This window comes from Adiantum capillus-veneris, chromosome 29 (assembly GCF_014529385.1).
Source record: "Adiantum capillus-veneris isolate H3 chromosome 29, ASM1452938v2, whole genome shotgun sequence".
Taxonomy (NCBI): domain Eukaryota; kingdom Viridiplantae; phylum Streptophyta; class Polypodiopsida; order Polypodiales; family Pteridaceae; genus Adiantum; species Adiantum capillus-veneris.
The window spans coordinates 5,859,371-5,875,441 of record NC_140959.1 but is presented as its reverse complement, the minus strand read 5'-3'; positions in this window follow the sequence as shown (position 1 = coordinate 5,875,441).

Genomic DNA, 16,071 nt, shown 5'->3' with positions numbered 1-16,071 from the left:
ATAGTTAAATCTTCTAAGCACCAAGTGAAATTAGTCACCACCATGGAAAGATGTTGATGGGTAAAAAGAGATCTTTAACCTAAAGTCAAAGAACTAGCTACGACTTCATTTTTTCCATTCTATAGTCAAGAACAAGTATGATTGAAAGAGAGGTAATGTAAGAAAATTACTTTCTAATCTTCTATAAGTATTTTCCATCTTAAATCTAACAATAAATAAAAGAGAACAATTAAAATTGATTAAAGTGCTTGTAGACATAATGTGGTCAAAGGCTTGGGATGAAGGAAAAGAAGTCTATATATAAAAGAGAAAGGATAGTTGCTATTTAAATATCTCAAGTCAAATAATACATATGAAGGAAGGATAAAACTATCTCAAGCAACCTTTATCGTACACGACCAATGGAGATATTTAATTAGAGCAATTATAAGAGTTTAAAAATAGAAACTAGTTGTGTTAATTTCTACTAATCAAATTTACTCATTAAACTCTAAGTATAAAGTTTGAGAAGTCTTAGGGTGAAATTTAAATTTATCAAAGATAGTTTAAATTTAGTAGGTTTCAAGACCAGCTTCTTAGAACCTCCCAAAAATTGTGCTAAGAGTTTTTCACAAGAATTTTCCTCTAAAGCTCAAAGATAAGTTTAATTTTTTCAGAGTCCATCCTAATTTAGCACGTCCTAAATTAACATGTAGACTCTAGCTCGGGTCAACTTCATAGAGCCTCCAAAGGATAGCACAAATGTCTTACACATGAGCTAGTTAATTTAAAGGTAAATCTATGGTTTTTATTTATTGCAAGACGGAAAAAAAGACGAAGGTTAGATTAGCCTTACCATATTGAAAAAGTTGACTTTAGTGTATCACTTCTAAGTTTGGCGAGGACACATGTCCAAAGTAGCTTGCATTTGCTTTATGAAAAGTTTGGCAAGTGTATACGCACGTGTATATATGTGTGTACAGACACTAGCCAAATTCAAGTTAAAAGAGAAGAGATCTAGTTGTTCAAGAGTGGCATATGCACTTAGTTGCATTTTGAAAGTGTTCACTTTCCAATGGTCCATGCACTAGCATTTAATTTTGATTTTGGCAAGTGGAGATGCATTAAAAAGAGAGGGCTTATGAGATCTCTCTCTCTCTCTCTCTCTCTCTCTCTCTCTCACACACACACACACACACACACCCCTAGGAGCTCAAGAGATTGTGGTATCTATGCTCAAGCTCTTGGAGGTTGTAGATGCAATTCCTAGCAAAAAGATTCATGAGAGTTCCTCTTCTTCTCTACTATTCTAGATATACTAAGAGCTTGTTCTTGGAGTAAACATATACAAAATACTACTTCTTTGCTTAAGAAATACTTCTTTTCACCCTCACATATCTATCCCCGTAATTATAATGCAGAGTTCTTTTGGAGGAGGACCAGCTCCAATCAAATTCTATCCTTAATAAGTTATCAATCTTAATTGTGTTATTCTCTTCAAGTTATGTGCATGATTTGACGTTCTAATGCATGAATGCTAGCACAGTCTTTAGATCTCCTCCAAAGAATTGTCTCAAAGAAAACTCCTCTTTCATTGCATCTCTTAATGAAAATAACCTTGCATAGTCTTTTGCATACAATGCATTGGACAAAATAAGTTGCAATATTTTCCTTCATTGTTGGCCAATAAAAGTAGATTTTTAGTCCCTTAAGAGTAGCTTGAGTCCCTATATCTCTTACAAAAGAGGGATTTACTGTCATGATTGGCATGCTTGCTTGTAGAATAGGGAAGACACCATAAAAAGGAATGGCATTAATAATGCCTTAACCATTAATAAACTATTAGCTGCTCGATAAGAATTGATGTCAGCATGGCACATTTAAACTCACTCTGCTACTCTTTGCAATTAACAATTTTTTAAACCACGGGTGTAGTAACTTCAGTCGTTTTTTTCAAGGGCATACACAATATAATCAAGAGAATTGGATAAATATTGACAACTTGGATTTAGCACATGGTGTAACCATTGATGATGATCAAAGAATTCTCGTTTATCTTGTTGACATGCAAAGCTTTAAGAAGTTATGGAAAACCCTACTGTGCAAGTAGAGGTTCAACGATAAATATAAGCTCCAAGGCAATGAGCATGAGAAAATGGGGAGGAAATTTTAGAAGGACTTTCAAAGTAAATTATTCAAGAAAAAGGTATGCATCAAGAACTTTTAAAGCAGAGGTCTAAAAGGGATCCAACCCCAACAAGGTGCTGGGGAAGATGGTCACCGAGCCCTCTCAAAAACAAGAGAAAATCGTCAATCACTGCCTCGAATGCCAATCCTAAGAAGGGGAAAAAAACTCAATAAGGAGGTAGCAAAGAAAGCTTTTGGAGATAAATATTTCTCCAAATCTTTAAAGTTATGAGATGTCTCGATGCATTCCTCCAAAAGTTGGTCCGTTCAATAGTGGGAAATCTTACGTGTATAAGGTGGGTGAATCTTTAAACATATGTAAAGCCTTGAGGATTGCTATCATGAAGCAAAAGAAATGACAAACATCAATTTCTTACAAAATGAAAAAGCTGAAGAGGATAATAAGCTTTAGATTAATTAAAAGAAAAGTAATATTTTCTTAAAAGAGATTCAATATCTAGGTCGTATTTATCTCTCAAGCAAGGATTATGAATGGACCCTAAAAAGTTGAAAATAATAAAAGGATGTTCTATACCAATGAATTTGCATGAATTGAGAAGCTTTATTTATAGGAATGTGTGCATACTATAGACGCTTCATAGAAAAATTCACATTCAGAGGAGGGCCATTGTATGATTTAACTCGAAAGACTATTAAATATTTATGGACTACAAAAGAGAATGAATTTTAAAGCTAATCCCTCAACTAGTGTTAATATTACTGGATCCTACTTGGGAAAACCTAATATCACTTGTTGGACCATTGGAACTCACTCTCTTTCTTTGTTTGCTCATTTAACATGATGATATTGGAGTTCTATTAGATTTTACAACCTACCTTGTGCTCTACCAGCTAGGGTACTCGACTTCCATATTTTCCTAATGAGACTTTTATCGTCCTAAATAGCAACATGTATCTAGATGTTCTTGTGAATACGATTGTTATTCTTATATACTAGATCTACTTAAATAAGCTCAATATAATTAAGGTTCGCTGATGGTTTTAGATAGATGGTAGGGAAAGGTGATCATTACATCTCTTAGTGCATGCAAAATAAAGCATGGCAATGAAGCACTTACAGATTTAATATATACAACAGATTTACAAACAAAAAAAACATACTTTATATATTCTTAGCCTATTTTTATTCACTATATAAGTCCAAGAAGAGGAGAGATCTGTTAGCACTAATGATGAATATGCTCAAGTTTTTAATAGCATTCTTCTCGCATACATAAAAAAAGAATGCATTTCAAAGCAGCACAAAGTTATGTATCGCTTTCTTTGTTTGGTTTTGAGTTTTTGGTACACAATATTGTTGAGAGAACATATTAAAAATACCCAAAAGACTTGTCCTTGTTGAGCTCTATGACTCAAAAATACCTTGTGTAATGAGGGTATCCAAAGAATGACTTTTGGTAAAATACTTGTCTTCACAAGAAACTTTCACCGAACAAGACATTACAAGATGCATTTTGTCCAATCTAAAATATTCTCTTCTTCAAGAGATGGCCATTTTAAATCTTTGTAAATTTTATTTTTCTTTATATATTCATGAATTTTGAATCTAGTAAAGTATTGGGTGATTAAGATTCAAGTAAGGATTCAAAGAGTTTCCCATCCACAAAATAGAGTTTCAACCCTAGTTCAGAAATAGGAGAATCTTTCTTATTCCAAAAGAGGTCTTTGACACTTATTTCAACCCTAGTTCCGAAATGCCTTCATCATCTTCTCAATCCTAGCATGATGGAAGCACTAGTATGGGGTTAAATTTTGACTCATCCACTATATTCAATATGTACATTGTGCTTACAATATACAAGCCCAATCAAAGAATATTGTGTTAGGATTCATGGTGATGAGATATGGTTGACTAACAAAGTTTATTCAAATTAACAAGGGGACCAGCATGGACTGCAAGAGGGGCTAGGCTAAGATACCTTAAGATAGAGAATCCTCATGTTTTGAAGGAGTGGGGATAAGTTGTGGTCGATGAAACTCTTTTAAATGAACTACTTACGAAGTCATCATAGTTGGAGCTTGAGAATAATTTCTTAACCAATTACAAAATCATGAGAAGACTTTAATATATAACTAAACATTGGGGTTTATTATTATAACACACACACACAAGCATGGATTACTGTTGTTAAGATAGGACTCACTTGCTAGCTAATGCTATACTTTTTACCTGGCTTATCCTAATTGGCCTGATCTAATGGCTTGCCTGGACATGACTATTTTGGATGGAGATGATGAGTATACTATTATATATGATTAACATAACCGATGTGGAGGTTTGCCTATATTTGTTACTGGACCAAAGGGTTTTATTTTATTTAGGATGATAATTACTTACTTATGCTAGACTTATGGGGAAGTTGATTCTTTACTGACACCTTGGTGGGATAGTCCCCTCACGAGTCTTATGGTTGGTCATGAGTATGATTACTAAAAGGCAATACCTTTCACTTTTCTCAATGGTGAATATGGACTTTTTCTTCCACTTGGGGGTTACACATGTATTCTTTGTTGTATACTTTGTTAATAGACTGTGGTGGATGGGAAATTTCTCACCTCATAACCAAGTCACTTGATTATTCTATTTGGTTAGTTTACTTGGCTTTGAATGCTTATTTTCACTCTTTGTTAAGAAGCTTCTTTTGCCTGCTATTTGGCAGCTCTGTTATTGTGTTTCTGACTTGATAGAGCTAATGGTTCTTTTATCCTGTGGTAATTACTTGAAGTATTTTCCTTGTTTTGGTCTCAATAGGAAGATTTGACTCTATTGGGCAGGTTGAAGCTAACCAGACTTACTTAACATATTTATCCTTTGTGGAACTTAACCTGTGCAGTTCACCTAACATGTTTTCTATGTGGAATCTAGCTTATGCTGAGCATAATAAAGGTGATAATTCTATTGTCGTGTGGCCAATTACCATTTTTCTTGTCGATATTCTATCCTCAATATGTGACGAGGGTCTTTTCTTTTCTCTTTTCGATGCCATTATATGAGTGAGCTGATAATATGTGACTTATGACTTTAAACCCTACGGGACCCGCCCCAATTGATTGAGTTGAGTGGATGCTTGGACAATTATTAAAGTCTTTATTAGTTTTTCCAATGGCCTGTCCTTCGCTACTTTGTACCTGAGATATTCATTTTTCAACTTTGTCATGCCTCTTTCTTGGCACCCCTATGTTGGGTCTTCCTCACTCTGTCGACTCTCTCTGTCATTCTCCTTTGCATCATGTGCTTTGACTATAGATCCTTGCTTTACCCAATCACCTCTCTCTCTCTCTCTCTCTCTCTCTCTCTCTCTCTCTCTCGTGTGTGTGTGTGTGGGTGTGACATGATATCAACCTTGCCTATTACGCAACCCTATGAAGATTGCAGATTCTTGATGCTTGCATACCAAGATTTTGTGAGGATGTTGTAGCTGTGCTTGAATGATCTCAGTGCTCAAATCAAGGTTTGAGTTTGGAAATGGCATGGAGGCTTGCGATCTACTTCAACAGATGAGGGTTTTTTATTACCCTCAATTAGCGTTACATTTTTTGCTTATTTTTTATTAAAAACTATCAAAGACAGAGAGGGTTATGATGTTCATTTCTAAGGAAGAAAATCTGGCATCATGGTGATTATGGAGAAACCCCTTGCTCTCAGGTTTTTTTCCTCTATTTTTATCCTAGATAATTATGTCTAACTTCATGTCGTGATTCACTTTGATGAATGACTGTGCCTAAAATGGGGTTATTGTTTAAAAGAAACCTGAAGGCTCTCATGATGGCCAAAGTGAAATACTAAATTCAACTATCATTAATCTACTCAAAGCCTATGTTATGGAGGTAGATCAAAGAGATCAATGAAAAAGGTATTGCCCTTAGTAGAATATGCATATAATGACATTATCTATACTTCTACATGAAAGGCACCTTTTGACGTTATTGAAGGAATATCCAGGCTCCCATTGATAGTCAAGACACTTGGGAAAATCATTTTTGTTGATGAGTATAGTAGAGATCTTATATAATCTTCTGATAAGATTAAGGAAACTATATCTATGATGCAACAAAAGAAAAAGGCTACTGTTGATGGGTCTATATAGAAGAGCATTGACCTTTAAAGAGAATGATTGGGTATTGCTTAAGTTTCCAAACACACTCTTAAGCCTTATAATAGGCAAGGGACACAAGGATGCCCATCAGATCATCACAAATATTATGTTAAGTGAGCAGAAAGATATTGTGGTGCATTTCAAATACTCAAAACATATAATGAATTGGCTTACAAGTTAAGGTTATCTAGCCGTGGGCTCATTCATAATGCATTTTATGTAAGTCTTTTGAAGCCTTATAAGAGCGAGCCACCCAGTGATCGCAGATATCCATCCAAGTTTGAAGGTCAAGATGAGATCCCATAGCACGAGAGCATTCTACGACATGAAGATAAAGTTTTAAGAAGTGGTAAGACTATTCGATAATATCTTATTAAATTTAAGAATTATCCTTCTAAAGATGCAAGGTGGATGCAAGGCACCTAACTAAAGGATAATATGAACCTTGTTAATACTTACAATGACTCATATCAAAGGTCAGAACCAGGTATGAAAAAATATATTTTGTAAAGAATTCTATCTCGTTTTCTTTTTAATGTTCACAAGTTTTTGAAGTGTATGTATACCATGAATCATGCTTGTGGACGCAAACATGTTTCTCTCAAGCACTAAGTAGACTTTGCCAATCTACTAGGCAGATGATTAGTGGCTAGGTAGATTACATGCTTGCGATAGCATAGTCTCTCATGTACCAAGTACACTAGAAGATGTAAGGGCTAAGTAACGATATGATTGCAATAGTAAAATCTTCTAAGCACCAAGTGAAATTAGTCACCACCATGGAAAGATGTTGATAGGTAAAAAGAGATCTTTGACCTAAAGTAAAAGAACTAGCTACGACTTTATTTTTTTATTCTAAGTCAGAAAATAATGTTAAGAAAATTACTTTCTAACCTTCTATAAGTATTTTCCATCTTAAATCTTAAAGAAAATAAAAGAGAACAATTAAAATTGATTAAAGTGCTTGTAGACAAAATGTGGTCAAAGGCTTGGGATGAAGGAAAAGAAGTCTATATATAAAAGAGAAAGGATAATTGCTATTTAAGTATCTCAAGTCAAATAATACATATCAAGGAAGGATAAAACTATCTCAAACAACCTTTATCAAAGGTACAGAACCAAGGGAGATACTTAATTAGAGCAATTATAAGAGTCTAAAAATATAAACTAGTTGTGTTAATTTCAACTAATCAAATTTATTCATTAATCTCTAAGTATAAAGTTTGAGAAGTCTTAGGGTGAAAATTAAATTTATCAAAAATAGTTTAAATTTAGCAGGTTTCAAGACCAGCTTCATAGAACCTCCCAAAAATTGTGCTAAATTTTTCTCACAACAATTTTTCTCTAAAGCTCAAAGATAAGTTTAATTTTTCCAAAGTCCATTCTAATAATTTGGAATATTTTCCTTATTCTTGGCCAATAAAAGTAGATTTCTAGTCCCTTAAGAGTAGCTTGAGTCCCTATATCTCTTACAAAAGAGGGATTTATTGTCATGATAGGGAAGATACTATAAAAAAATATGGTATGAATAATGCCTTAACGATTATTAAACTATTAGCTTCTCGATAAGAATAGATGTTAGTATGGCATAGTTCAACTCACTCTAGTACTCTTTGCAATTAACAATTTTCTAAACCATGCGTGTAGTAACTCAGTGCTTATTTTCAAGGGTTAACAAGAGTAGTAACCAAGGTTTTGAAAGTGCAAAGGAAAGAGTTGGCATACACATACAAGGAACTCTAATCATGACACGATATAATCAAGAGAATTTGATTAATAGTGATAACTTGGATTTAGCACATGGTGTAACCATTGATGATGACCAAAAGAAAGCTGAAGATTTTTCTATGAGTCTGTTAAAAAATATATAGATAAGTTTTGAGAGTTACATCGCAAAGCCATTATCTAGAAAAAGATAGACTTTGTTGAATGAAGAAATATATAGGACTGTGTACTCTTTAATCAAATAATGAAGAGGCTTTTTAGACCTCATCAAAGCTTCATGCGAGTCTTTTTAATGACATTATTATCTACTCCCAAGTTTATTGTGGAACACTGTTAGCATCTTCAGGTAATATTTCAAGTTTTGAGAGATAATAAACTTTAGATTAATTAAAAGAAAAGTAATATTTTCTTAAAAGAGATTCATTATCTAGGTCATATTATCTCTCAAGCAAAGATTATGAATGGTCCCTAGAAAGTTGGAGATAATAAAAGGATGTTCTATACCAATGAATTTTCTCATATGAATTGAGAAGCTTTATTTATAGGAATGTGTGCATACTATAGACGCTTCATAGAAGTCTCACATTCATAGCACGACCATTGTATGACTTACCTCAAAAGATTGTTAAATATATATGGACTACAAAAGACAATGAATTTTAAAGCGAATCCCTCAACCAGTGTTAATATTACCAGATCTCTCAAAACCTTTTGAAGTCCAACTATGCATACCAAATAAGAGACTAAATGACCAAGAAAATAACCGAAACATATATAAAAGAGACTAACTATTCTACATGACTTAGATACATAGAAGCATTATGTTCTATACTTACTCCTATTATTTTGCAAACGCATCACCAAAGTTTTAAGTACTTTTTGGAGCAAAGTAAATTGAGTGAAAACAAAATAACATGGGCAAAAACTCTTTCATAATCTAAGTTTCATTTTTCTCATTGCTCACATAGTAAGTAACCACAACCAAGTGGCCGATGCTCTTCCAAGAAGACCAAACGTGAATGATGTATCAATAGTTACTTACAATGATGTATCTTTCTTTCTGTAATATAAACTATTGCATTAAGAAAAAAAAGAGGAACCATTCAATGTGCATTATGGTTATGTTTTCTATGCCAATAGGTTATGCGTTACACATAGCGTACGTGAAAAAGTTATGTACAAATCTCATGTTTTCCCATTATGAGGGACATCAAAAAATTCAAGATACTCTCAAGGGAGTTGAACTCTATTTCTTTTGGCCAACAATGAAGGCAAACTTATAGGACTATGTTGCCAATGCATTGTATGTCGAAAGACAAAGTATTATAGAGGAAAGTACGCTAGCTTGCTTCATCCATTGCATTTTTGTAATGCTCCATGGGAGAGTATATTCATGGATTGCCAAGGTCTATTCTTGGGAATACAAGAATATCGACATTAGTAGATTGGTTTAGTAAATATGCACATTTTATATCAGTAAAAAAGTCCATTGAAGCTCTTCATATCCCAAGTCTTTAAGTATCATGGATTGCCATCCATAATAACCCAAAAAATATCCACCAATAGAGATCCAAGAATAATTGGTATTTTTTTGAAAGGTCCATTTGAAAGTCTACGTATTAAGTTCAATTTCTCCTTGGCGTATCACCCACAAATGGATGGCCAAAGTGAAATAACAGATTTAACTACGCAAAGCCTATGCTACAAAAATAGATCAATGATAAAAGTATTTTCCCTTAGTGGAGTAGACATACAATAACATTGTTCATACTTTTATAGAAAAGACACACTTCAAGGTAATTGAAGAAAGACCTAAGATTCCATTGATAGTCAAGATACTTGGGAAGATCTTTGCTAGTAGAGACCATAAAGAACCTTCTGATAAGATTAAGGAAACTATATCTATCATGCAATAGAAGCAAAAGGTTGTTGTGATAAGTATAGAAGATCCTTGACCTTCAAAGAGAATGATTGAGTATTGCTCAAACTTTCCAAAGCATGGGTCATCAAAAATATTATTCTAAACTAGCAAAAAGATATTATGGCATATATTTAAGCCAAAGAATGAATCGGACCATAAGTTAAAGTTCCCTAATACAAGCTTGGTACATTAGTTAAGCTTTTAATATGAGCTGTTCAAAAATCTTATAAGAGTACCCAAAGATCTTGTAAGATGTTGGAGCCCAAGAGCATCCTATGACGTGAAGACAAGGTTTTAAGAAGTGGTACGACTATCCAAAAATTTCTTATTAAGTTGAAGAATTTTCCTTTCAAAGATACATGTCGGATGCAAGGCATCTAGTTAAAGGATAACATAAACATTGTAATACTTACAATGACTCATGTCAAGGGTAAGAACCATGTACAAATAAACATATCTTGTAAGGAATTTTATCTTATTTTGACTCTAAGATTTCTTTTCAATGTTTATAAATTATTAATTTTTAAGTATGCATATAATAAATGATACTTACAGCATACATGTTTCTCTCAAACACCAAGTAGACTTTGCCAATCTACTGTAGAAGATGATTAATAATTACATGCTTGTGGTAGCATAGTCTCTCATAAAAATTAAATTTTTACCTTTTATAAGTGTTTTTAATCTTAATTCACTACTTGAGTCTGAGAAAAATAAAAGAGAACAAGTTAAATTGATTAAAGTGCTTATAAACACTTTGGTTACAGGTTTGGGATCAAGGAATAAAATTCTATAAAAGAGCAATGATAATTTTTGTTTAATTATATCAAGTTAGGTACAAATCAAAGAAGGATAAAATTATCCCAACCGACCTTGATCAACTGTACAGGACCAAGGGGGATAATTAGAGAAATTATAGGAGCTTAAAGATAGAAATTAGCTATGTAAAATTTAAGTAATCAAATTTATTCATTAGACTCCAAGTATGAAGTATGGATATCCTTAAGGTAAAATTTACACTTGCAACATATAGTTTAAATTCAGCAAGTAAAAAAATTTAGTAGATTTTGGAATCAACTTCTTAGATTCTCCCAGGGATTGTGATGACGATTTTATAGAGAAGGTGAAGCTTCATAACTCAAGGGTAAGTTTAATTTACCAGAGACTCTCCTAATTCAGTAGGTCCTAAATTAGTAGATTGACTCTAGCCCGGGTCAACTTCATTGAGCCTCCAAAGGATAGTGCAAAGGTCTTGTACGTGACCTAGTTAAATAAAAGACAAGTCTATGGTTTTTATTTAATGCAAGAAAAATAGAAAAAGACTAAGGTTAGATCATTCCTATCATATTTAAAAAGTTGATTCTAATCCTCTCGTATGTCCAAAGTAGCGCACATGCTTTATGGAAAGTTGTGTGTGTGTGTGTGTGTGTGTGTGTACACTTGCCAAATTCAAGTCAAAAGAGGAGGGGGATGAGTTGTTTAAGAATAGCAAGCATGGGAGAGGATATGTGTTGGCATATGTACTTAGTTGCATTTTAAAGTGTTCATGCACTAGCATTCCATTTTGAAGATTTTGGTAAGTGAAGGTTGAGCAAAATAAGAGAACTCGTTCGATTTTTCTTGCTCTCTCTCTCTCTCTCTCTCTCACTCACACACACACACACACACACACTCTTAGGTGCTCCTTAGTGAAAATGAATCTCTCTCTCTCTCTCTCTCTCTCTCTCTCTCTCTCTCTCATGGGAGCTCAAGAGGCACCACCATGGCAAGATGATGTTAGATAAGGAGGTAAGGCTAGCTATCAAGTTGGAACATAGACTCCTAGCTCGCAAGCAGGAGCTATCCCCTATAGATTCCAGTGACCTAGACTTTATTAGGATCTATTATGTTTGACATGCCCACGACTTTTGACTGGGAATCGTTGGTCTTGTAGAGTTGATAATGAAAATCTAGGAACGTATCACTCACTTACCATAATTTGACTTTAACCCTAAAACAGGCTCCACAAAATTCATGAAAATAGCTGCAGGGATGACGGAATTCGCTAGTACATTTGTTTAGAGAGTCCCAGCTTCAAATACTTGATTTTTGCGAGGGTTAGAGAAGTGTCGGAGAATAAAGCATCATATCCATCTCATAGCTCCCTACTAACGCTCCGCTATCTATTCCAAGTCAGAAGACCTGGAGCTGGAGAAGAGTATCTTAGTTTAATAGCTAACGAAGAAGAGAAAAGAAAAAGGAAGTTTACGGGACGCAGAGCTTTAACTAGCGGAGACTTTGAAAACGGCAGGGGTCAGTTCTTAAGGGAGCGTAGTATAAAAGACTGCCAAGGACACTTAGTAAAGATCAAAAGAGATCTTGCATAGTCCAAGTCGGAGCAACATGCCATTAGATGTTTAATATGCAGTCCTATGATTAGACGAATCGTTGAGTGTTTGGATGTCTTCATAAGATACTTTTAGCGCACTAAGAGGTCAGAAAAGCTTTAAAAAACGGGGGCACTGGAAATAGGCACGATCTCTTAGAAGTTACTTATATAGATTTGGGTGCTTATGAGGAGAATATTCTAGAGACTTCGGGATTGGAATATCCTTAGCTAGAAAAGGGCCTGTCCAATCTACGTGGCCCGTTTAACAGACAACCACGATGAATACATCATCAATTGGTTCGCGAGTGTCGCAAGAGGTTTTTTGTCCTACTATAAGTGTCGTGATAACTTTCACTAAGTCTAAGCGATTGTCGACTACTAGATTCACTGGTCTACTATATTTACCCTTGCCTATAAATATAAATCCTCAGTGTGAGAAAGAATCTCAAAGTACTCCAAAGACTTGCATATAGTTAATGGAAAAGGCGAGACCCTTGCCAAGTTTCCTAACAACATAGAGCTTAGGAAGCTTAGATCAAAGTTCCTAACGAGACCTTAGATTAGGTGTACATATGATATTCCAAAAATGTGACTACCGGTCTAAGCTATTATGCGGGAAGGAAGATGTAAGGAGAACCTGGTGTAGATGCGCTTTATATACGCAAGTTGACTTGGCTTGGATATTATTATTATTTTGGTAATGCAATAAATATGAGGCCAAAAGTAAATCTCGACGCATCTAACGCTTGGCGTTTTCACTTTTGCACAGTGGAGTGTCCTTGGCCTTCTTTAAAGTAAAGAGAGCTGCTTTTGTCTAGGCTTGCTTTCATCCCTTCAATCCTCCTTTTACCGTTTACGACCAGTTAAAGAAAAGGAAATTGAATATTCCTGTCTTTGTCGGGACGGAACCGTATGATGCCAAAGTGTCACGTACAATTCTTTGAGAAGGGTGTGGATACATCTATTAGGCTAAGGGCTACAAAGCCGGACCCTCACTGTACATTACCTCTCTTGGGTGGTTGGCAACTCATTTTAGATCTTCCCGGTTTCTAGGGAATCCCAAGCTCAATCTTGTTTGGTAAAAAGGTTATTTTATTTTTGTTTGTATATATACGGGTTTGTGCAGCATTTCTATGACATCGTTATGATTAACTAACGAGACCTGCATGAAAAGTTTTCATACCTTTAACATTAGCTCGGGTAGTTTTTGTATTTAGCGCTTTAGTAGCCTTTGATTGGTTACCTTAGAGAATGAATTGAGCATATCATGATGTTAATTAAAAGAATGAGGTTCTGGTAGTAGCGTCCAGACCCCAATGAAAAAAAGAAAACACATAAGCTCATAAATGTAAAGTGAAAAACCCAGCCTGCTTCCCTAACATGCGTGTTTGATGGTTTAGAAAAATATGTAGTGAAAGACTCAAAGGGTAACTCTGATATAGAAGAAGAAAAAGAGCGGTAGAAGCAAAATTGGAGGAGCCGTGCACACACCAAAAAACAAAGTGCAAGGAACATTTCAAAAGAAACTTAGTTTCAAATAAGAAATCTAAGAACTAAAGTGTTTTTGGTTTTCTATTTTCTTTCCTGTTTTCTCTTTTCTTTTCGGTTTTCTTTGGTTTCCTCTGTTTTGGATTCAAAGAAGTATGAGCGTAGCAATCACTACTTATTACCTTAGGTTTTTGTTCTTTTTCATGAAAAAAAGGCACGAAAAGGAAAGGAAAAAAGAAAGCAAAGGGCAGGGAAGCCTGAGCGATCGCTATCCATGCGCACACAACAATACAATATAAAGAGTGCACGGGTGCTTTGGCAAGCATAACAAAAGGATTACCCTATTAAATCAATAGGGAAGCCTGAGCATAGCGATCATTGCCTATTTTATATTATAACTTGGTGCAAGGCAAGCGGAATGAAAGGATTCCCCTATTTGGGTTGGAAAGCCTAAGTGTAGCGATCATCTTTGATTTCACTTTTTCTTTACCACATTTCTTATTGCTTTAGCTGCCTATTATTCACTAAGTAGGCAAGGTTTGATAAGTTTCTTTAGTGTAACACCCTATTCATCATCATCAATAAAACATAATATTGATGCGCGACTTTGTGAATGAATGCTTCTTCCGAACTCCTTCTCACGAGCCCGCTTTTGAAAGTTGAAACATCCCTACCCCGGGTAGGGGGCTACAAAGTCACTCCGGCTGTAGAGTTGAAACTCTTGGGTTACATGGGCATGTTGCAAAGAATGGAGGATCATCAGAACGAGGATGCCTCATCTATGATCTACTGGATGGATTTGATATGGATCCTAAGAGTAGCTTATCTGTTGTGCAGATGCCGACAGCCCGCATATGCCCGGATACACATGTATCTCTCGTATACTATAAAACCAAACCCTATGATCTATCTATCTATCATGGATTACCCCATCGAGTGCCTTCAGTCTCGCTGGCATTCCTCTCGTAGCGGGCGGGAGATAGCTCGTTGCTAGGGAGGTCGAGCTGGTGAGGTAGATTAGGGTTCTTAATTCCTCTGCTCTGGGATCATGCTCGTGAGCTTGTTCAGACATCGAGACTTTCTTTTCAACTTGATCTTGGAGAGCCAGGGATGTAGTGTGGCACGATATCATTGTAGAGACTTTAAGGTTGCATCTCTGCTTTGCTTTTCTCTACTCTCCTTTGTAAGTTAGTTTAGTTAAGTTTGGAATTATGCTGAGCTAAACCCAAACTCTTCCCGTGGTAAGCACCGATGTTAAGCCATATTTTGTGCATCGATCGCCTAAAGATGCTCAAAAAAGGCTAAATACAGGCTTTTATTACCTTTCCCACTTTTATTACCTTTCTCGCTTGCTTGGCAAGCATTATGTGGGCCCTTTATTGCTGTTGTAGTTTACGAGGGTGGGTGGCAAAAAAACTTGTTTTGGAATCCCTAAACTAATTTTATGACTGGTGTTGGGATCATGCTATTTGCCTACAAAAAAGTTACGGATATGAAGAAACTAGTGAGAGTAACTACATCAACGCACTACCTGCATAGCAAAAAGAAACCTTATATCATGAATAATGTGCAAATCTGGACCAAAATAAAACAGGATATCCTGCGCTTTAAGATCTAGATAATGACCAATTTGAGATCCTTGTGTACAAAGCGAAAACCCACTCTGCAACCATTTGAACAATATTGGTGCAAGGCAAGCGCTCGTTGGAGCCAGTAGACTTGGCGAGAGCAAATGTGTTCTTAACCTCTTTGGCTTACCTGAAGGTTGGGGTGATTATCTGCTTTATTTAACCACTCCTCTCATTCAAGGAATATCGACCGTCGACTTGATCTCTCAGGTTACCTGTGACCCGAGCCTGGTTTTGTTGATAAAAATGCTAATTGCATATGACACATTTGCCATAGATAAGAAGAGGGAGAGAATATTGTTTCAAATAATGCCTACCTATGGTTTATCAGTTCGCAGATACAAAACCTGTTTAACATTCTCAAACTGATGTCGTCACTAAGGAACGGGGGACCCTGGCTCTTTCCACCACTGCTTGCTTGCATTTAACAATCCACCTCTTATTAAACAAAATGAATACCAGTCGAATAAGCTACAACTATTTTTTCACTCCGCATACTCTAGCTTTGCTTTATGCCTCTTTTTTAACCACTATATTATGGGATAGGTTTTGACTGAGTCCTTTTGACAGATGAAGACATCTTATAGTGTGGGTGTCTGTCGCAGTGTAGTGTATTTCATGAAGTAAGTTATTGAATTTTAGGTAGGGAGAGGAGAC